The sequence below is a fragment of the Macrobrachium nipponense genome, chromosome 32 (assembly GCF_015104395.2).
Source record: "Macrobrachium nipponense isolate FS-2020 chromosome 32, ASM1510439v2, whole genome shotgun sequence".
Taxonomy (NCBI): Eukaryota; Metazoa; Arthropoda; class Malacostraca; order Decapoda; family Palaemonidae; genus Macrobrachium; species Macrobrachium nipponense.
This window is the reverse complement of record NC_061094.1, coordinates 19,225,412-19,250,101: the sequence shown is the minus strand read 5'-3', so window position 1 is coordinate 19,250,101 and position 24,690 is coordinate 19,225,412. Positions and strand designations below refer to the sequence as shown.

The 24,690-nt window shown below is 37.7% G+C and overlaps 1 protein-coding gene and 1 long non-coding RNA gene across 3 annotated transcripts in view; both read right to left on the bottom strand.

Annotated features, from left to right (window-relative positions):
* LOC135207253 (epidermal growth factor receptor-like) overlaps positions 1-24,690 on the bottom strand; it is a 540,996-nt gene that overhangs the window by 368,964 nt on the left and 147,342 nt on the right. The gene's annotated exons all lie outside the window — the stretch shown is intronic.
* LOC135207254 (uncharacterized) overlaps positions 1-24,690 on the bottom strand; it is a 128,606-nt gene that overhangs the window by 2,765 nt on the left and 101,151 nt on the right. The window lies entirely within an intron of this gene.

Genomic DNA, 24,690 nt, shown 5'->3' with positions numbered 1-24,690 from the left:
ATAAAATATATATATATATATATATATATATATAATATATATATGTACTGTGTTTGTGCATTTCCGGATCTCCACTGATCACTACCATCTATTATTTTTCTCTTTCTCCCTCGTTATCTTCGCTCTCAATAACCGACTAACAAGCAGGTAACAATTAATTTAACAAAGGCTCGCACGACATTCAAGCAACGTACCCACTTCGGTTTCGCTTAATACATTTTACGGATCAAACGTCAGTTAATCAGAACTGATTTGAATGCGCTATCACTTGCAAGCGCAGAGAGAGAGAGAGGAGAGAGAGAGAGAGAGAGAGAGAGAGATTCTAAAATCGGAATCTGTTAAATGAAAGGACAGCACAATACACTGTCACATTTCGTTCGAAACAACAACTTGAAGAACATACAACCTAAAACGAATAGGCAAAACAGAAACTGCGCAAATGAAGAAAAATTACACCAACACACACAAACACATATCATATACATACATACATACACACACATACATACATACACACACACACACACACACACACACACACACACATATATATATATATATTATCATTTGCTTCCAGCAGCACATCAACATCACACCAGAAGAAAGGTTCTTGCTAAACAAAAACTGACCCTCCCATCCTGCCGAAGCAGTGTATCAACAGCCGTTGGGTTAATTCGACTCGGTTGTCGAGTAATTGGCAGTTGGAAGTGTGGTTCGTCTGACATGAGCGGCCGTTAACAATTGCTCTAACGAGCCTGCCCTTACGAAAGGGCTCACTCGCACCTGCACAATTAGCGCTCATTTGTCGGAGCCCAGGTAAACTGAAATATCAGGCCAGACTCTGCTGCCTCCGTGTTCGTCCCTCCACCAGGGTTCCCAAAGTGCGGATTTCACGCCACCTTGCGAACAAAAACACTCTACGGAGTGTTCACCATGTTTGGGTGCTGATGCGAACTACCGCATTCGACTTTGTAGTTCGCACAAAGTTCGCAACAGTCAGCGTGGGTGATACTTATACAAATATGTGAAATACTGTTTAATATTTTAAAATATAGTCTTGTGAATATTGGGTTTTTTTCCAAAGTTATTAATAAACACATCAATTAACACAGAATAGTTTATCTTATAAATAGAATGATTAAATTTTTTAATAAGGTTGGTGGCTTTCTTTAATCATAAGTGGAATACAACATATGTCTGCACATGCGTACATATTGGTAAGTCGAAGAGGTATTGATGTGTTGAATAATTGTTGAATATATTACTGGTGTAAGCATAATTTGTGTTAGGTTTTGTTCATTTCTCTTTACTAACATATTTGTCCCGGTCTGTTGAACTCCAAAATTGGAGGGACCATACAGCTTCTCGTCTCGCACACCTATTGCAACGAGTATAGGGAAATAGGACCAACTAACATGATTATACAAATAAAACTGCTTGGGTCAATACTATTGGCATTTATGCCATATTGCCATCATCTATTATATATATATATATATATATATATATATATATATATATAGTATTGTAATATGCTTACTATAATCGTACAAGATGAAAATGTTCAAGGATAGAGCCTTTATATTGAGGGCCTACAGCGAATGTGCAGTGACGATCCATGCATATCGGCACCGGCAATACATATTGATCGATTTCGAGTTTTATATAAATCGTTATCAATATAAAAGTAACATTTTTATCAGTACCGGTGAATTGATCACACACACTCGAATATAACAGATGTGATAATGAAGGTATTCGTGAATCTTTCAAAACACTTTTGAAGATGCCACCCCGCAAAACGGAAATTTAGGGATGCCTGGGCTTCAAGATGATGCGTTTAAGGATTGGTTATCTAAGCAACAGGACAACCCAGAAAGATGTTTTTGCAAAGCATGCGGAACAAATTTGAAAGCTGATGTTACTTGTAAAAACAGTGATTCTCATAAGACCAAGATAGCAAGAGCACAGAATCGGCCAGAAACTCCGTCAACTAGTGCAGGAAATATAGACGATCAAGTAACAAGAGCTGAAATAAAGTTAGCAACGTTCTTTGCCAAACATAATATAGCAATAAGTGTGCTGATCACCTAATAGATTTGCTAAAGGATATCCTCTCAAGTGCTACCAAGAAAATCAAGCTTAAGAAATCAAAAGCAACTTATTTGATTTATGGAAATCGGAAACGTGGTTCAACAGGAGTTGGTAAACACCCTGAAGACTTTTAAATTTTCAATCATCATTGATGAGACCACAGATGTAAGCATGTCAAAAACAATTGTGCTGTTTTCTCGTCAAATACTTTGATAAAGAAAAAGAATGTATTCAGAACAAGACTATTAAACATATTAGAAATATATGGACCAAATACTTCAAATGTTTGGATCTACAGGACGAAATCTCTTCACTCTAAGAGAGAAACTATTAACTGATTATGAGATCCCTTTTGATAACTTGATAGGATTTGCCTCTGATGGTGCTAGTAACATTATGGGGGAATTCAATTCACTAACTAGCCGCCTGGAAACAGTTCCACCGGAAATCACCATCTTAAAGTGCGTATTTCATTCCATTCACATATGCGCATCTAATGCAGCTAAAACACTACCTCGGACAGTTATTTCTCCCACAATGCCAAGAGAAAAAGTGAATTTGCCGCATTTCCAGAATTTTGTTGTATATATATTGTTTTATATATCCCAAACAAGATGGCTCTCTTTCCACATGGCAGTCTCTAGAATCTTGAAGCAATGGGAGCCATTGAGACTTTATTTTGCACAGAAGCATTTAGAGGATAGGTTGCATGCATCTGCAAAATATATGATGGATTAAGACCCTTCAGTTCGTATCTATTACAATTTTCTTGACTTCATTCTACCAAAATTCGATAACTTCAACAAACATTTCCAGACCAAGACCAAAGAACCAACAATTCATCTCCTGTACAATGCTTGTAAGATTGAGTATTTGGATGTCTTAAGATTTTACTGCAAACCTCAAACTGTAAATGTGTCAGACATATCTTCAATTGAGCCAGATAATGAGGACAAATTTTTATCCTTGCAAAATATGTACCTCGGAAGCAAAATTCATTCAGTGTTGCAAGCCCCTGAAGTAAGAGAAAATAACACCATGATTCCAGATGTTAGAGGGAGATGTAGGCAATTTAAGATAACCTCTTGTATGGAAATGAAGAAGAGATGTCCTCTGAATTCTGAATTACTTCAGCTTTGTGGCAAGCTCTCTGTTACAAACTGCATAAGCCCAAACATATTAGTGAATACTATTCTAACCGATTTGGTGCAGAAAGTTCCTCTCATATTTGACTCTAAATAATTACAATGTTTAGATAATGAATGGAGGCACATCCCAAATGTAGTAATCCCAGATGAGCTAAACTAAAAATAAAAATCTTGAAACATTTTTTGTCGGGCTGTCAAAACTTCGAGATAATCAAGACGAACTAGTCTTTAAGATCTTGCCGCAGTTTGCGCTTGACATACTGGCGCTACTAACATCAAATGCTGATGCGGAAAGGATATTTTCAAAGGTAAACTTAATCAAAACCAGAATAAGAAGTAAGTTGCTTACAAAAACGGAGACAGCACTAGTACGAGTGTCAGAATGTGTAAAGAATGCAGGAGGGTGCGTTAACTTTGAGCCATCAGTGATAAGGGAAATACAAGGGATCAATAAACAAAGATTGGAAGATACGGCAGAGAAAGATGTATTATAAATGTAAATAATATTTAGATATTAAGGTACATATTTATAAATTCAGTGTTTGTGACACTTGGAAACAACTATCTTGAACAATTTGTAGAACTTTTAGACTAATATATATCTATAATGTTGTTGATATTATAATGTTTAAGAAATTGTATTCTTAAATTATTAGTAATAGATTACTTACATTTCGGAATCATTATTGAAATTTATGTAATTGCTATCCTAATAGTAATTTCTGATATATTATTTCTAGTTATTATTTTAACACTTTGTAAATGAATATAGTGTAGCCGTATTAATTGTATGAATAGAATATATGATTATGTTCGGTGTTCTTAGTATCTCAAATATGTTTATTGTGTTTGTTTTATTTCCTGTATTTTGCCGTTTGTAAAATAATTGCCAATAATAAAACTGCTTCCATGTGTGGTGCATCAACAAATTTCTTTATTTATGCAAAATAATGTTGCTGTGAATTATGGGCATATAAATGATTAAGATAATCGGAAACTATCTTGAATTATAAAATTAATGTCAAATACGTCCGTAATTTCCGTGACAGCATCAGCAAAAAGGATTGAGGGATATTGAAGGATGGATACTAGTTTTCCATCGAAAGATTTTACCTTTCGTTTTCTATACCATGCGAACATCATAGTGCGAACCGAACGGCAACACTGCCCTCCACGCCCACGACTTGCCACCCTTCATGTTGGGGTCATATGGAGGATAGCCAGACCGTACCCTTTCCTGGTGGGTTTTCGCATGTGAATATCATTATGTGAATGTATTAGATTGGATAACCATCCTGTATGAACCCTCAGGTACCCAAATGGTATCAGAGCGCACGGGCCACTAACGAGTCGGGATGGAAAGATGAGAAAGATTCTTACAGTGAAGACTGCCATGACCACGCTCTACGTCGTGGCTATGACCACTCTATATAAAAAGGGTTTAAAACATCAGTTGAACAATGGATAACTCTCTCTTTCTTTAAAGCATATTTGTTTAAGTAATTTCATGTCATCTACAGTAGTTGTAACCATGAAGGCAGGGTATTGCATTTTTTAGGAAACACACACTCTCTCTCTAATGCGAAGAATGGCTTTGAGTTTTGTTACCCTTGTCATGCAATGAGCATGAAATAACCTTGTGCTAAGACAACTAAAATGTTCATGTATCGCTGTTACTGTGTACGTTCGTATGAAAGTATACACAAACGTACATGAGCTTCACTTATGTTTCTACTTTCAATTGATACATCAAATATTATGTGAAAACACGTAATTTGAATTATTTGGATGAAAGTCGTCTTCAACAACAAAATATATCTAAATTATCTAGATTTACAAAGTATCTGCATCTGCATCCGCATCAGCAAAAATAAAAGTCAGATGTCCGCATCCACATCTGCATCTGCAAATGTAAAAAAATTTATATCCGCATCTGCAAATCCCATTTCCAGACCTCCGATATATATATATATATATATATATATATATATATATATATATATATATATATATAGTACATATACATGAATACATATCTAAACATATATATATATATTCATATCTATATACATATACATATTTATAGTAAAATAAATAAACACACACACACACACACACACACACACACACACACACATATATATATTATATTATATATCTATATATATAATATAAATATATATAGATATATATATAATATATAATATATTATATACAATTTTGATGACACTATAGTTTCATGTCCCCCTGGAAAGTGACCGTGTATCGGATGATGCCCAGGGAGGGTACAAATGAACGGGCACTGCCCCTCTCCCAGGGTCCTGCCCTCTCCAAACAGAGGTTTCTGACCTAGGTCCAAGGTCCACAGAATGCCTTTCTCTCATGTATAACTACCACCCGAACCCGAGATGAGGACTTTCCTCTGCAGCCCATCTTTACCACTCCATAGCCTTCCTGCTTTCAAGGAGCAGTTCTATGGAGTGGGCCGCACTTTCATCCCTACTAATCAGTCATCCTTGTCATAGTTATGGACAGCAAGTTGAAAAAAAAAAAACAAAGCAAACATTTAAAATAATTCACCGAAAGGCTGATTTAATTCTTCCACAAATTGAATATCTTCTTTCTGCCAACCTGAAAACCACATACCTCAGTAGGATACCACAGAGCCAACCTCCCTGATAAACAGGGACAACATAGAATCTAAAAGGATACACGATATGAAAAAGTTGTGAGATAAGACCCGCTAGCAAGCAACAAAACCAAAATGTTTCCATGAAATCTACCTTAGAAACCTGCATAAATTTGGATGAATTATTACTATGAAATGGTATCTCAAAACGTAAAAAATTATCACTGGCCCGAATTAAAACAGCAATTCTTATTGATATCCGCAAAAATTTGTATATAATAATCTTTTGATATATATTTGGCAAAGCGTAACGACATAAAAATACATCATTCTACTCAAGCCCAATTACATTGTAATTTTTCAGCAACGTAATGCACTTGATATTTGCTTACTTTGAGAACAAACGAACAAAAAGATCGAATAGAAGCTACAAAAACAAAGGGTCGGATCGTTGCTTGAAAAGCGTACCCTAAGCTCGTTCTCCGACATATATATGCGGCGATGCAAGAAGAATACAGCTTTTGCGCTCCAAAAATTTACCCTTACCGAAGGAAGTACCTCATGCTATAATATGTTACAATACCTCATTGCAAATTTCAAACTTTGTACAAAATCCACTAAAATAGTAATAGCAGTAGTAAAAGTAATAGTAGTAGAGTACTGTAGTAGTAGTAGTAGTAGTAGTGGTAGTAGTAGTAGTAGTGTATTTCAGAAGTGAAAGATGCTTGTACAGAAATTCAGTTTCCGATAATTCAAACCACCTGCCTATTGTGGCTAGATTGGATTCCTATGGATATCTTGGATTACGGAAGGGATTAAGGTCGTCGAAGCGTGTAATTCCCGGCGTGCTGGTAGGGGAGAGAGAGAGAGAGAGAGAGAGAGAGAGAGAGAGAGAGAGAGAGAGAGAGAGAGAGAGAGAGAATGTAACTTTCAAATATTTAATAATGACAAAGCAGTAATATTATTTATAATAACAATGCAAAGACAATACAGAAATAGGGATATATAAATTTTAATTCTTAAATATAGCATAACACACACACACACACCACAGCCCACACACACACACACACACACACACATCACACACACACACACACACACATATATTATATATATATATATATATATATATATATATATATGGTATAATGAAGTGGAAACCACACACAAGAATAAAGGTATTGGAGAGAAGACCAAAATATTATTATTAAAGAAAAGATGAAATGTACAGAAATGGGTGTCGTCGGGGTCGTCCAGTCACACGACCCACATCTTAGTTGGGGTCAAGCTCAGAACAATCCGCTGAACAGGTAGTTCCCCTATCACCCACAGGCATCGGATATCAACCCATGGGGGCTATATAACCTAGTCGCCCTCAAGACAAAAGAAGCTGGACAAAACACTTCCATAACTTCAAAGAAAGGACTAACGATCTTTTGTGCACGATTCCTATTTCATGGGCTAGATTCCAAATCAAATATGACGTGGTAAATATTAATATAGAAACAATTGTCAGTTAACAATGGGTATTAAATCAATAAAAATTGTTTACATAAATTCTTCGCCTCATAAATTGTCCTCAGCTGATTAGCGCTGTCTCTATTAGATTATATCAAGTCGTATAGGCTACACCTAACAGGAACAAAACAGTCGAAACACAACATAATACCATGCACGACAGCACAACATTTTGTAACATCCTCTCACAATAGAGTGCACATACATACATACATACATACATACATACATATATACATACATACATCTAAGTACTAATACAATTCGAAACCCTTACCTAGTCTCCTTTGATACTGAAAGCCCCGGGAATAAGATCCGCGACCCTTCTAATACAATAAAACAAAGATCGGAAATTTTGTATGCAAATCCAATAATGATAAAGAAAACGCAAGACAAATCAAATACTTGTGATTCCATTCCTTATTTGATGAGGACAAGAGGCATGCATGACAAGTAGGCATTATATTATTTGTATAAAGGCACAACTGGATGCTCCCACGTACAGGCTGAAATATGTTACAATGGATCTGTGCAAAAAAGAACAAAAGCACCGGTTTCCGACCTTTGCTCTTATCATGTGGTTCTATTTAAGTATAAAATTGGGAGACCTAAAAATGGAAGCCAGCGTTTCTCATGAGCATCATTTGTTGATAACGCACAGTTGCTGATGTAGCGGTAGTATTAAAACTAATAGCTATGATAACATACAATAGTTAATAATAAACAAGCAATTATTATGTCACAAACGTTTCGAATGCTGCTTTGTTTTAGACCGATCAGATAGTTCCATTATGAAAAACTCGAAGCAATACAAATCTTGTTGATCTGGATTTATTAACATGCAATCCTCTCACAATGACTATTCATAAGATAATTAAGAAAAGGGATTAACTCCTCATATTTCTCACTTTCTATGTATCAATAATATCAACATTAAAAATAACGATGTTCGTACCACCTGACAAGAAAAAGGACGATCAATATTGCAAGGAGAGTGTATCTGGGGGGGTTTTAAACCTCTGCAGCAAGGAGACATCAACTTTCTGACCTGATAATCCTGAGATCCCTCTAATAGAGAATAAATGTGCCAAGAGGTGACTTCCCGGGTTTTATGTGGTAACGCGAAAGTAGGCGGGGCTCAGCGGAACACTAGCCGAAATCAAACATAACATCTACCAATAATAAGAAAATTAGAGTGGATTTTTCTTGTTTGTCCGCTCTGGGTTGGGGGCCAGGTAGGTTAAGGGAGACATGACACATCCACCCTCCTCATGCAAACCTCTTTGTCCGCCCCGGGTGGGGGGCGTAGGTACAGGAGACATGACGGGCAGCGCCGGGTTTCAGCTCAGCGTAGAGCGCGCTCTCAACCTCGTCATCGTAGAAAACAGGACGACCAAGAGTAGGCGATGCTCCGGCCGGACTGAGATTTCAAGACGAAGCTCTACAATTATGAAAGCATTACTCCAAGCAGGGATGGTGATACTACCGTCAAGTGTTTTTAACAGAGACGAAGATAAGATATAGGCAACAGCCAAATAAAACGCCTAATTCTTTGGGAGTCAGGTCAGCAATTTGATATAAGCAACCTCTTCACGACGAGTCTGTGGTACCCCGACCAACAGAAACGACTGTAGAAATGAGAGGTGCAATCACATTTCGTAAGAAAAAAAAATGGTTAGGAAAGGAGGCATAGAAGTAGGAAGTAACTATCTTCGAACCACCAAGTTGAACCATGTCTCAGGGTTGGGATTCGGATATGCCCATAAGATTAGATTAAGATGAGATTAACAACGGGAAGTGCGAGTTTGAAGAGATGAAAGATGGCATGCCGAGAGTAGAATAATAGACCGCACCCTCAACATCGCGTTTGAATGTTTAGATGCCGAATAATTCATGATTATTCTGATCTTAGAATATTTTACGTATTGCTGCACTATAGTCACTCCATATTTTTTATACATCCAAATTTATTTGATATATACTATGTAAAGTGCAACATATCTAATATATTAATAATTTACATTAGATTTAATTTTACAAATCAATGATGGCTTTTTTATAATCATGTAAATGCTATATCGTACATCTGTTCATTAGATTATAAAGTTTATGAGATTTGTTGCAATAAAACCTAGCATAGCCTAGAAATTAAATATCTTAAATAGCACTTGATATGCTCCTGATATTACTGGACATCTCCATGATTAGTGGAATATATATGTATGTATGTATGTATATATTGCAAAAACAAGTATTATTTTAGGATGGTACTGAATCCCCAAGTTAATCATCAAAGCAACCCCTAAAACCCAAAAAGAAATATATAGATTTCTCAAAAACGCTGATCAAAAGTTGATAACAGACCGATGGCATGTCTCTGCATTACGAATAAAATAACAGACCTCCTCCCAGCCAAGCTTTTGACAACACACCGAGCCTCTTTTTTTATGCCACAAATTCACAAAATAAAATGACTATATACATTCACATATACCGACACGCTGAGTTTTCTAGTTATTATGAACTATCAGGACCGCCAAATTAGGGCTTTCATTATTCTAATGGCATTCAGCAAATATAAGAAATAAAAAAAAGAGAATGCTAATAAAAAAAAAAAAAAACACTTGAATGCACGTTTGAAAAACTGAGAAAATGCGCAGGGTTAGGGAGGCAACAGAGAGAGAGAGGAGAGAGAGAGAGAGAGAGAGAGAGAGAGAGAGAGAGAATCACAGGTGCTTTTGGTCAACTGATATCAGTACCCTTCCCATCCCCCATCCCCCCATCCCGAAATCCCAACATGATCCTCATTCCCAACCTCTACTACCAGCATGAGAAGAGACGTCACTCCACCTCCCTAGCCCTCATCCAGCTAGCCTATGTATTGCTAAGCACCAGCCCTCCCCGCCGCACCCAGGCCCACTATCCCCCATGCCCAATTTAATCTACTCGTTCTAGTGCCCCCATTATACTCAGCAGATATATCTCAGCCTCATTCATTACAAGAATACACTCCGTCAAATAATGCTATAAAATAATCATGACAATCGACGCAGCATCATTTCCTGGTACTGGCCAGCGCTGTTTGTCAACTTCCAATCGCAATTTCTCTCCGTACGTCTGTCAGCCTTTTTCATCCTGTCATATGTTATCATAATCGATATTGACACTTCACGCTTCATTAGAGGTGTTCATACTGGCCCTTCTTGTTTTAGTTTTACTAAAATGACAAATATTTTTTCTCTACACTCCCATCTCCCCTCCTTAATCTCAGACCTCTGAAACCTCTAACCTTGGCCTCGTTTCGCGTTCCCATCCTATCCGTCTTCTCCAACAAAGAAATTTATTGTACTAAAATGAAGTAAACCCTTCTGCGCCGAGGATACTTAACAAATTGCGACTCAGAAAAATCTTACAAAACGAATATTCTAACAATTTCATAATAGGTCATCGAACAAATCAACAGAAAAGTTACCTTAAACCATTTAAAGATTTTTTTCCCCGCTAAACAACTTGGCTTAATCCTTGCGGTGTCCATGAAACTGCAGTTGCTCCAGCCAACGGAAACGATAATCAGTTGGGTTACTATATAAATATGAAAGAAGACAGATGCAAGGTGCTTGGACAGACAATCGGTTGCTTGCGAGCCGTTCAAAACTTTACGGGTGAAAGAAATCTGGGGTGACAAAATCTGCAAAGTTCATTTTTATATGATCTCATTTCAAGGACGACTCTTGCGTTATACTCAAATCATACTCGAAAAAAAAGTTTCAAAACGAACTAGAACACGAGTTCCTACAGATGGGCCCTAAAGCAGAGGAACGCAGCGGTCTTTAATAGGGCAAATTTGGACACACGCACACTTTGGTAATATGTCACTACAATTATGTTCAATATCATTTCAAAATTTCAGGAGGAATAACCTTCTAGAAAAAGTACTAAGTCAAAGTCCTCGGAGTTATCAATTACGAACTACATAAAGAAAATTCGTGGCGAACAATTATCACAGACAGTGAAAACATTTTCAAAAAGCGAAATCAATACTTTGCTTAGACCAGTAATAGACTTGCCCACAAACACTCTCCCGATCCTATGAATGACAGCTGCCAAATAGAACAATTTAAGGGTCTGCTTCAAATTTCACATAAATGAAACTTTCAAGACTTTTCATTTTTTCCTATAGCGCTGGACTCAAACAAGAAAAAAGGCAGTATTCAGCGTAGGCATGAACGCTTAAAAATACTGTGCATTTACCAAACCGAGAAGTACATGATTTCAAATTAACAACTACAGTCGTCACTTCACAGAATACTCTTCCCCCTTCAATTATCCCGCCCTAAACAAAACGACAATGCAGCCAAGGTTGCTTGTACTTCAATATTCACGCCAAGGAATTGTCTACATTGTTGCATTTCAATAATCCTGAATAAACCAAGGCACATTATTATGAATATATATATATATATATATATATATATATATATATATATATATATATATATATATATATGATAGAGAATATCTTTGATCTGCTATCAAGTGAAACAGAATGTTAAAAAACTGGGCATTTCAGCGATCCCAAATATTAGTTAGAAAAATTGTACCCTTTTACCCAAACAAAATTGTGGATAAACCACTCTTTACATTACTCTTAGTAATACTTAACTTTCTAAACTATTCCCTACCATGGTTAGCTAGCTAACTGCCCTCATACTTTCACCCATCTTACCTATCAGCAAAAAAAAAAAGGGGGAACTCGATGTAGCCTAACGAATTCTATCCAAAGGTCACTTAAGACATTTATCCTTTCTTAAACCAATACACAGGAAGGGTCGAACCATTCTAATTATAATTAATTTAAAAGTAATCCCTCACTCACACCAACGCATATTTAGCTGTGTATTGCATTCCTTTTCTACTTAGGGCAAATATATTTCCTTCGATTTGTTATGTTTTTCAAATCTTTCAATTTGCTTCAGTTGATACGGAGGACATTCATTTAATTTAATTTTAATTCTATCTCTCTCTCTCTCTCTCTCTCTCTCTCTCTCTCTCTCTCTCTCTCTCTCTCTCTCTCTCTCTCTCTCTCTCTCTCTCTGTTACATTCCAATCGCAAAGGAAACCAAACCCCCGGAGTAGTTTCATGTAACCATGAAGCGTCATAATAAGAGAAATATCACAATCATGAGGTCTTTTATTTCATACTTTAGCTCTGAGAGAGAGAGAGAGAGAGAGAGAGAGAGAGAGAGAGAGAGAGAGAGAGAGCATTCACAATTATAAAAGACATTTGTACAAACATAATAAAATACTTTTAAGTTAAAAATTACACAGCACTAAGAACCATGTAAGATTTGTTAAAGGAAGCAACAGCAGCAACAGTATCACTAGTAGTAGTATAGTAGTAGTAGTAGTAGTAGTAGTAGTAGTAAGCAACATGATGCCAAAGTATCAAATTAACAGCAAAGGGAGAAGACCCAAGTGAAGGGTTGACGGGGCATACGGGGGAAGCCGGTAGTAAGCTACACCTACCTTTACATGTGCGAGTGGGGATAACAAAAGAGAGAGAGACAGAAAGAGAAAAACTAACACAGGATCAGGAAGTGTACACACTTCAAAAAAAGAAAAAGAAAAATACATTTCACTTGAAAAAAAAAAATTGAAAACATGAAGCGATGACACAAGACAACCAAGGGTATCTGTTCTCTGATTCTCGGACTCTTAAAACGGAATTTTCTACTATTAATTGAGGAGTAATAAATTCGAGGCAGCTCAGCATTTGTGAATGCCATCAAAAAAGGACGCGATACTTCCCTCCTCCTCTCCCCTCCTGCCTTCCCAATGCCCGAGAAGGATTACGAAAGACTAGGACGACCTTCGGTGTTTCTGATTCGTCCAACAGACATGAGTTCTAAACCAGCATTTTTATGTTGGCGGCAGGTCTCCGATCATGTGATCCGTGGCGACGTTATCTGTGATAGCCCTGTCTTCCAAACGACAGCAGTCTGGCGGAATGAAGGTTTTCCCATCTTGTAGCAACTCGGATGCACACAAATTTTTCGGCAGGTAATAAAAAGCGTCAACCGTTTTACTTTTGAATTCAATAGTACCCTTTTTAAAACATTAGATGTCTTACAACCGAACGGAACAATGACTTTCGAAAATATATTTCAAAATATACACTGCATCAAAGAAGCTACGTATTAAATCCAAAAACCCTGATAAAAGGCAATCAGAATTTCTTCCTCAATATATTAAAATGTACTATACGTGAAACAATGTATGATTTGATGAAAGAAACCCCATTTCGAAAATTTCGAAAATGAATATAAGTACAAACCTGTGCGCTTTAACCAACAATTGTGTTGGGTCAAAATCAACATTAACTAAATTGCTGCTGAGAGAGAGAGAGAGAGAGAGAGAGAGAGAGAGAGAGAGAGAGAGATAGTTGCAGTTAACAATCACAGTCAAAACAGACCAAAATATTAACCCTCGAGCGTGATCTACATTCTACAGCATCCATTCAGCGTACCCATTATGAAATACAATACACTTGTAAACTTATATTCATAAACGTCATCAACCACAAAAATAATGAGACACCCAGCAATTATGTTAAAGCTGCTGTCCATGACTGAGAGAGAGAGAAAGAATGAGAGAGAAGTATACTCTGATTCTGAATATTTATTTCAGAGGGAGTCAAAAGAATTCAAATAAAATTTCTTTATAGAGAGATCTGTATCAGGTAGATATCAACCCCAAAATGAGTTATTTTTTCAACTGCGTTAACAAAGGTGCGGCAGAACTTTAGGTCGATAATGCGGCTTAGAAAACTCTGTCTATCTTTCATGTGTAAATGACGTACAAGCCACTAGAAGAAGAAGAAGAAGAAGAAGAAGAAGAAGAAAGGGTAAGAGCGCAGATGAAGAGTCTGGGAAAAGATTCTGAAACCCGAGAGGTAGCTATGTGACTAAAGCATTCGGGTTCAGGCTCTACTTGCACATACAAAGCAGCTCCTTGTCTACAGGGAAAACATAAGCAAATTAAATAGTCATGAATAATTTGACAATATTCATGAGGCAAATTCATTACAGTTAGAAATTTATCGCCGCATTAAAATGAATAGTGGAAAGCTGCTTTCCTACTGTTCTTCTCTAACGATAAATGGTGGTAGTAGATTTTTAATATTTTATCAATCAAGATATTTTTGCGGTGCATCATCTCTCCCAAAGCAAAGGTCCATTCAAAGGCATTTCCTTTGCACTAACTACATGAAAGAGACATCGTTCCCTTGAACCCTCCACGAGACTTCATTTCGACCAATGACCCCACGCTAAAGAAACCGAATGCCGTGAGCGAAAGCCGAAATTAAAACGAGACATAACGACATAAAGCCGGTGCCCTTCACTAAAAAGAAGTTCATAAGAACGACGCATTTCAAGCAGAGGCAGCCAGAAGGTATAAAGGAACGCTTCTTGTTATAAATCTGTATCATAATGAGTCGTCTCCAGGATGTGGTTTGATATGTAAATTCCGCCGAGGGAAACACCGCCGGTGAGTTATAAATTAACTTGACTGAAATGGCCAATTTTGGCAGAGGACCTTGTAACTGGTCCACCTAGGCACCTGCCTAGGTGGTCCCATAGGTCGGTTTTTTTTTTTTTTTTTTTTTTGCGAAACTATATACGAAGCATTAACATGTTACTTGTGAAAAAAATAAGGAAATGCTTGTAAAATACGCGTAGCGAAAAGAGTCGCGCTTATATCTATGTCATAATCGTACTTAGGAGAAAATTGCGGGATTACCTTGCGTTCCTTGACAAAAATGGAAAATGTAACTCATTCTATATAATAATTGAAACAGGGTAAAATGTTACATCATTAACCAAGACGGTTAAGCTGCGCTTTCACTAAAATAAGTAAATCAATCATACTGTTAGAACAAAAATTAAAAAATCTGCTCTATATGTACTAATTTCGTGTTATCAAATGTTCTACTTTATTTGAAATATTAGACGTATTCGCCAGAGGGTTCTGGGGAAGGGTGTCATCTTCTAAGAATCTAAAGGATCATCACAAACAGGTTAAAGTAAATAGATCATCATTCACCACCAGTCTTGACGTTTTCAGTTACTGAGTCTCAACTTTTTCACTTCATCCAGATTGAGGCTTAACACTTTCGGTTGTGAAATATCAGCAGTGTAATATTTATACAAACAAACATAATTAAGGAAATAAAAATTAAACGGACTTGCAATAATAATAACAACAATGTTTCGCAACATCCCCCAAGAAAAATCAGGATGATTCTATAATAAATACCCAGCGCATATAATTCTAGTATTATATATCGTGCAAATATAATTGGCTACCGCACTTTTTGACGACTAATAACATTACTGCATAAGTAGTCGTAGAAATAGTAGTCATTTGGCAATAAGCCGAAACAGTTTCAGTTTCTGTGGAAACATTATTTTCTCAGTTTCTGTGCTCGCAAACGTTGATGCGCATCGCAAAATTCCTATTGAGTAAGAGTCACAGCAGGTATCACTCCGGCTCAAACTGTTCCTTCGTGGCAAAAATCAACAAGAACGTAGTCGAAGCCACTGCTCGACCTTTGGCCTCCCGACACACTTGAGCGACTCGGTAAGCCACAAAACATGGGGGGGAAAATTGGCCTCGCGTTCGAATCTCTTCTCTCCCTCGCGACTTCGACGTCATGTTTCCCTTAAATAGTTATCCCAGTGAGGTTGGAAACCCGGCGAATCATTTTCTTCTTGGTACTGCTAACATGTTAATTACTTGGACCCACGAAAACATATATAAAAATAGGTCACTCGCAATGCATGGCGTCCTGGATGGCGTATGGAGTAAGGAAAAAGCGAGGGCGAACGCTCTATCGGATGTGTGTGTGAATGTTGGCAGGAGGCAGTCACGAAGCGCTGGCCGCAGCAGACTCACTCAACTGCCGCCTACTGCCATTCCTTCCTTCTCCGCCTCCTTCCTTATATCACTATTACTACCGGCTCTGCTCTCCGCGCCACGACCATGCCACATAAGGCCTGTCAACTGCGGACTTTTCAGTCATGTTTTGACAAGCAATTAATTTCAGTATCAACAGGGATGACCAATAGGCGAGGAAGAAGGCGACTAAATGTTCTTTCAATACCCAAGACATCGTCAAAAAACTTGGAAAATTTTGGACAACATTGAGTTCCCAAAAAACCTCGTTATGTCAAGCGATACTCTAACCCTGCACAAATGGCAATGCGAAAAGAGAACGGAGCGAGAGGACGGACGATATGATTATACCTTACAAATGGAGTAGAAAGAAAAAAGAAATCCATTTGGTTATGTTTATCGGGATATCGATTTAGATGTGAACAGTATTGTGTCCAAAAAAGGAAGTATTTCATCTATTCTAAAATAAAGACAAGTAATACTAATGTAGAGAAAAACTCTTGATTTTATTGTTATTCATAGTTTTTAATTAAAAAGAAAGATTTTATTTTTATTTTATTATTATTATTATTATTATTTATATTATTATTAGAAGAAGATTGATTTTATTATTATTATTATTATTATTATTATTATTATTATTATTATTATTATTATTATTATTAGAAGAAGAAGAAGAAGAGGAAGAAGAACTTATTATTAGGCCCTCTAATACTTGGGTAACTGGCTATGATGCTATTCTAATTTTTGTCTGTAGATCATACATGGGTGAACGTTCACCCACAGGATTTCGTCTGTTTCAGACATTTCCACATGTGAGACGCTTTCTCACGCGAGACTGATTACTTGTAAGTTGCCTGTCATCATAACTACCTGGGCCAGTGGAAGCATGCAAGATATTTAACAGAGGAGTTCTGAAGTGTAGCCGTGAAAATTATCTGAGAGCAAAAATGAAGACAATTTGTTGCTATTTCTTTCTTGAGCAATTGACGTGTCTCTATTCATCAGTGGATGATTATAAATGTTGAATTTTTGATCACATTTACTTAACAATACCAGACTGTCATAGGAAACTTTCCTAACACACACAATGAAAAAGTGGCCCCCTTCTCCCCGCCCCTCGCCCACCCCTTCCATCCAACTCCTGGTAATAATAAGACGGGTCTTGAAGTCTATCTACCACAATTCAATCTGTCTTCTTCCCTTCTTTTTTTTTTCATGATAATAGGGCCTGGCTTTGTTTGATGTTGATGTCGCAGAGCGTACACACACACACACACACACACACACACACACACACACACACACACAATGGCGAAAAGGGAGAGAGGAAGGGGGCGCTGAACATAACAGACGGAGAGCAGGTACATCTAGGTATGTTCTTGCAGTGGGATCACTTTAAATTAGGATAGAAGGTTTCCATTTTCCTTTATTTGTTTTATTCGGTATGCGATTGAAGGAGGCAACAGCAAGGGTAAGAGATAAAAACTTTAATATATATATACATATATATATATATATATATATATATAGATATAGATATATATATATATAAAATTTCATTTATAGGTGATCCAGTTTGAAAAAATTTCGCTCGCACTGATGATGATATCCATGTTATTAATGATATTATTACGAGAACCCATTCCATTAGAAGATTGACGGCCTATTTCACATCATTTAGTGCCTTCTTTATATCTGTTTTTCCGGTCTCACTTAACTCTGGATTACTCTTTGCACTAATTATATGACAAGAATTCGTCATCTGTGTAATTCCACTTTTCTTTTGGATGTATTCTTGGTTACCTGACCACTCTCATTCTCACTCCATCTAAAACAGCCTTTTCTCAGAAACCTTTTATCACACCCTTCCTATACACTACTTTCACCATCCTGTATCCAACCCTCTTTCCTCTTAATTCCCCAATCATACCCATCCCAGCTTCCCCCCCCCCCCACCCCCCCCGTCCGTCCTTCCCATCATCTCTCATTCGTCGCCATTATCCCCAATGCTATCCTCCACCCGTCTTTGCATCCTTCCCTGCCGTCACCACTTCGGTAAACCTTATCACACGCAATTGAGAAACACAATTCTTGTGATGCGCTCTCCCCAGCCGGCCACTCTCTCTTACACACGCACACATGAGTGAGAGAGGGCTAGACAAAATCGTATCTTCTCTACTTGCGGGATACCGCCCCTCCCCATAGCCTCAGCTCCGTCCGAAGAGTACCTTCCCCACAATCCCCTCCCTGTCCTTCAGGCTCGAACGACCCCTGACTCAATAAAATAATCCTCACGAGTGCCAGTCTCAATCTAAGTGTGGACCCTAAACTTCAATTCTGTGGACGCTCACGTCCAGCTCTTTCGTTCCCAATGTTCACTTCTGCGGACTCTACATGTTCACAGACTCGGTTACCACGCCTTTTGCACGTTCTTGCAATGTTTGCGCTGTTATCTTGCAAGTATGTACGAGCTAAGGTTAATGTCTATAACTACAGCGTTGAAGTATTTAAAATCAAGGGTAAACCTTCACTGTCCAAACTTCTGAACGCTTAACATGAGAGAGCTTCTCACGAGAGGTTCTCCCAACGCCACATGGACCGGGGTTTACATTTTGAAAGAGAATGGCGTCCTCGTATGCCAACGCCAGCAGTGCCCACAAAGGATAATGTGCTTAACTCTTTATCAGTATTCAATTTTACGGTTAGTGATGTTCATCTCTTCGGGGACTGATGCCACCCGATGAAATGGACACCTCATCCCCTTTCTAACAACGCCCCCCCCCAACCCCAGGGTCAACGAAACCCTTGTCTACTTCCTTGATTGATCCATTTTCATCACCTGAAGAAAATCTACAAACTTGCTACTATAAATGTTCACCTACAGCTGATAATAGCAATCACCCCTTCGATTACAAAAGTCATTTCACAGACATAAAAGGCCTGTTTGTTTCCTCTGAACACGGAAGAACCTCCATAAATCAGCTGGCTTGCTGCCTTCCATCAGCCTCAATGAAAAACAGATAGAAGTCTCACTACTACTACTACTACTACTACTAATACTACTATTACTACTACTACTACTACTACTAATAATAATAATAATAATAATACTAATAATAATAACAGTGATGACAACTACAATAAGAATACTCGCAAAAATGATGACTAACATCTAAAAAAAAAAAAAACGAACGTTACCTGGACGAAAAAAAGGGAATAAGCACACAACACTGACTGCAAGAACATCAACAACAACCGCTGTACGTCAACATGTCAAAGCAGTTTTAACAAGATACTTATTCCAAAATTATGACAAACGCAATCCAGGATGTGGATTACCCTGTGCAAAAATGCTTTGAAGCATAATTTTCTGCAATTTTCTTATTGGCAACGTTGCGCATTATATCACACCGTGCGTTTTACACCTCGCTTTGCAGCGTATACAACAAACACGTACCTACAGATACACACACATTATATATATATATATAGATATAATATATATATATATATATATATATATATATACTATATCTATATATATTAATTATAATTTACTATATTATATATATATATATATATATATATAGCATTACGAAAGTTAACAACACGTGCTCTCTGAAAATAAAATTTAAAAGCACAGTTTGAACGGAAGGAAGACTAAACAAAAATGGAGACTCAAACTGCGATAATGACCCTTATCAAGAATCAGCCATGATTAGAAGAAGGGCCGGAGGGCAAGAAGAGAAGCAATGGTGACAAGAGATTTAACCCCTCAAAGGGACTATTAAGAGAAATTACTTTTAACGGAAAATAAATTAGCGTCGAAGGAATAAAGAATCATCTCAAATCAACGATAAAACACAGTGTAGTCTGGTGACCGGTTAGTGTCAACGAGCATCAGTCCCACGGGATAAAAGCCAGAAAGTTAAGTAACAGGGTATCTCGAAACCTATTAAGAGAAATTACTTTTTAACGGAAAATAAATTAGCGTCGAAGGAACCTGAAAGAATCATCTCAAATCAACGATAAAACACAGTGTAGTCTGGTGACCGGTTAGTGTCAACGGAGCATCAGTCCCACGGATAAAAAGCCGAAAGTTAAGTAACAGGGTATCTCGAAACCTAAATAAAAAAAATAAAAAAAAAAGAGAAATATTGAAAACTCGTATCACATGAAACGGAATGAACCTGCAAAACCCAAGACAACAAGAAAGGTTGGTTTGAGTACTTAAAATTGATAGGTCAGCAAATTACTTTTGTGGACGAAATGCTCGCATATGAATGGAAGCAAAATTATTCGTGATCTGCCAACAAATGAAAATGACTCCTGAAAAAAAAAAAAAAAGGGGGGGGGGGACGAAGGGCTAACGTCCTTCAAATCTCCTTGGACATTACGCAAATGTTGAATACTTGTGAGCTCGGACTCAAATACAAAGTTTAATATGAATAAACATATATTCACATGGTGTTCTTCAACGACCTTCAATGACTAAATTAACCGTTTCGCAAAATGGCGAGATAAAAATCAACTCGGGCAGCTGCCACATAAGAACCCTAACACTCACTTCTTGAAAATGCTAGATACTCTTCCCATTGGTTGTCATGTTTTCGCGTCTCCTTTTCATAATAATAATAATAATAATAATAATAATAATAATAATAATAATAATAATAATAATAATATTTGAAAAAATTTATACGATTTGAAGAAGAGGTAATTCTTGTGTCTCCACTCAAGATCACGTGCCAAGGCTTGCTTTGCACGCTTTCAAAATGGTCAAAGGGCACAGGCGTTCATTCAGTAAGTCATCGGAATGAAAATGATATACTCATACCCTCATCATTTTCCCATCAAATGTGTTATGACGAGGGATTAAGTAAAGGAATCCAAGCAAAAATTAAGACTCCCAGTCACATAGTCGCTCCTTCAGAATTGTAAATGGAGACATTCAGTTGAGGCGCGGTTCGCAAGTTATCTGTCACATGATTGTAAAAAATTAGTGAATATATACTCTCTCTCTCTCTCTCTCTCTCTCTCTCTCTCTCTCTCTCTCTCTCTCTCCAATTTCTTGTTTAGCTCTTGTTACTTTGAAGCTATATCGTATTAAGTTCATTAAGTTGTGGTAATAATTAAAGAGTTAAAGTCCATCTAATACGATTTGAAGATAAAGTAGTTCCTCTTTTAAAAATTTTGACCTGTCCAAGTCATGGCATTTCTAATTTCATCACTTTTCACGGGAAAATGAGGATGTCAATCACCAAAACTGTACTTGGGAAGGCGAGTCGAACAAAGCATCTTAATTAACTAAGGAACAAACCTTACGGTGTTTATTGCTGAACTAAATTTGACATCCTTCACAGAATTGGACGACCCACTCACTTAGAAGATAAATTTACTGCGCTTCTTTAGCAGGAGTATCGGGAAAATGGAAAGGACGGCTTGAAGAGAAAGCAAAGATGTGTTTGTGATAATTAACACCGATGGTAGTAAGAGGCCAAGCTCTTATTAGATGGACTTGCACTCTTGAATCATTACCACAACTTTAATACAATATAGCTTTAAGGTAACAAGAGCAAAACCAAGAAATTGAAGAGAGAGAGAGATGAGGAGGGAGAGGAGGAGAGGAGAGAGACGAGAGAGAGAGAGGAGGAGAGGGAGGGTAATAACAGAGAGAGAGAGAGAGAGAGAGAGAGAGTATTCACTGATTTTTTATAATCATGTGACAGATAACTAGCGAACCGAGCCTCAAATTTGTCTCTATTTATAATTCTGGAGGAGCGACTGTGTGACTGGGAGTCTTACTTTTTGTTTGAATTCCTTTACTTAATTCCTCGTCATAAAACATTTGATAAGAAAATGATGAGGGTGTGAGTATATCATTTTCATTCCGATGACTTACTGAATGAACGCCTGTGCCCTTAGGCCATTTTGAAAGCGTGCAAACAAGCCTTGGCACGTGATCTTAAGTGGAGACACAAGATGTCGACAATAAGACGCGTTGATAATATCTTTTTCTCCGTTAATAGCAGTGCTTCCTTTGGGAGGATGAGTAGACTGCGAAGATCTTCCCCCTGGAAAAGGTCTTCCATTCTTCCATACTAACCGAATACTGAAGTTGTAAGTCCCTTTTCTTTGTCTCTTTTCCTGTCCTATCTAGATTTAACCAGCCTTGTGCTGGCACGGGCTCTTGCGCTTCAGCAGCTCGCAAATTTCCTGAGCCTAAACAGACAGAAACAAGTTCCCACATTCCGAATCCACGAAGCAAGCTGCCACAAATCCACACAAGTCGCACGTGAATGATATTCATATGCCACTAAAACGTTATCGTACAATCTTTTCCTCTTCCAAGTCTATGAAGTATCACACAATCAATATCATTTTTATGCAAAGCTTAGATTCTATTATATTAAATAACTGGAATCAAGCATTTCTCCTTCCGTGACTTCTTAAAGCAGCTGCCTCAGATTTAGCTATAAAGTGCAAGTTTCGAAACCATTTGTTAGGCGAAGGGCCTACAAACTTACAAACTCCTATCGCCTGAAATTAATGTTTGTCCCTCCCACTTTACGTCAAAATATTTACCTTTCAATACCAATTAAGAAAGGGACGGTCTCGAAGAGCCAATCTTCGACCAACTAGAAGTAAAAATGGTCATTCGATATTTCTCTCTCTCTCTCTCTCTCTCTCTCTCTCTCTCTCTCTCTCTCTCTCTCTCTCTCTCTCTCTCTCTCTCGTGAAGTGAGCCAAAACGGGGCAAAAAAGAAGTAACAGAGGGGGATAAAGGTCAAATGCTGAAAACAACTTTGAGAAACGACTTGAAATACTCACGACCCTCTCTATCACATTATCATCAACACAGTCAAACTTATGTTAATGCCGGACCCTCCTCTCACACAGTAAAAGATCCAAAATAATGTACCCTTCTTGCCCTTCCCCAACACACCACTCCCCCCTCCTTCAACCAACAAACACAAACACATACACACGTGAGCCTTTAACTGGCCTCTGGCTCATACCGTACGTCCTTCTCCTACGCACTGTCATCATCATCATCATCATTGTCATCACCATCTTGCTTGACCATTATCTGATTCCGTCTCCCTCCCACGTCCCTTCTATCTCCTCCTGTCATCTCCTTCCTTCATTTAACTCGCCTTCCTTAAAAACAAATGAAGATGACCTACAAGTGCCACTTGGCGGACTCGTACATGAGCGTCGCAACAACAAAGGTTACTCAAGGTCTTGTTGGCGATATACGTACGTTGAGATAGGGCATTAAAAACAACATGAAATTAACATAAATGTGGAGGAGAGAAAGAGAGAAAGAGATGGCGCACGTGCAACTAAACAGCGTAATTGAGCCAATTCTACCCGTGACTTCATCTGAGAAACTTTCAACATAAATGATAAGTATTATTTATTTGGGAAAGTTCCTTCACATTTTAAAATCTCCTCATGTAAGAATAACCATAAGAACCTTATTACTCATAAAATTATCTACATATATGTAATAACGTTTTTCCCATCTCGTTAGAATGTGCTATTACTCATATACATTCAATTCCAACTACTTGATAATGATAGTCGGATACCAAGAAAATAGTACAATCTTCTGGCACTACACAGCTCCAAAGCTGGGAAGTGAGTGAGAGGGAGCTACGGCACATATCTCATTTCTACGTCTACAAACAGGGAGTCTGTGAAACCTCCCGAAAGAATTGGATCATTATTTCGTAACTAAAATGCTTGCAGGATGTGGAAAAGAGAGAGAGAGAGAGAGAGAGAGAGAGAGAGACTTCTTACGAGTATTTCACGAATGGTTTCACTTCAGTGAGGTGACGACTTCCTCGATGAAGTCTTCCCGTTCTGGCAGTATACATTTTGACAGAGCAATTAACACACGTCTGGTGTTTTCTCTAAGTCTGTCTACACCTTAGCACGACTCACAACAGTCAACCTACAACTAGGTTCATAATTCACTGCTCAGGTCGAGAGAGGCACACTGGAATATACGGCACGTGGCTGGCATGAATCGAACGCCACAAATAATCGGGTTATGGACTAAGTGCATTTGATGAACCATGAGCAATATTGATTAAACGGGCTACGACGTCATAGGGGAGTCGACTTCAGTGAATCCACTGTACAGTTTATAGTATATTAGAAGGATCTAATGGCAAATTTAGGGCTGCGTTGCCTTTTTTTTATTGACATTATATGGTTGTCTTTACATGGAAAGGAAAGCATATTGGTCTGATTAACGACATCCTTACTGCATAGAAGACAATATCTCTTGGAAAGGCAATCGCGAGGGTCAGTTCATTATGATGTCCAATA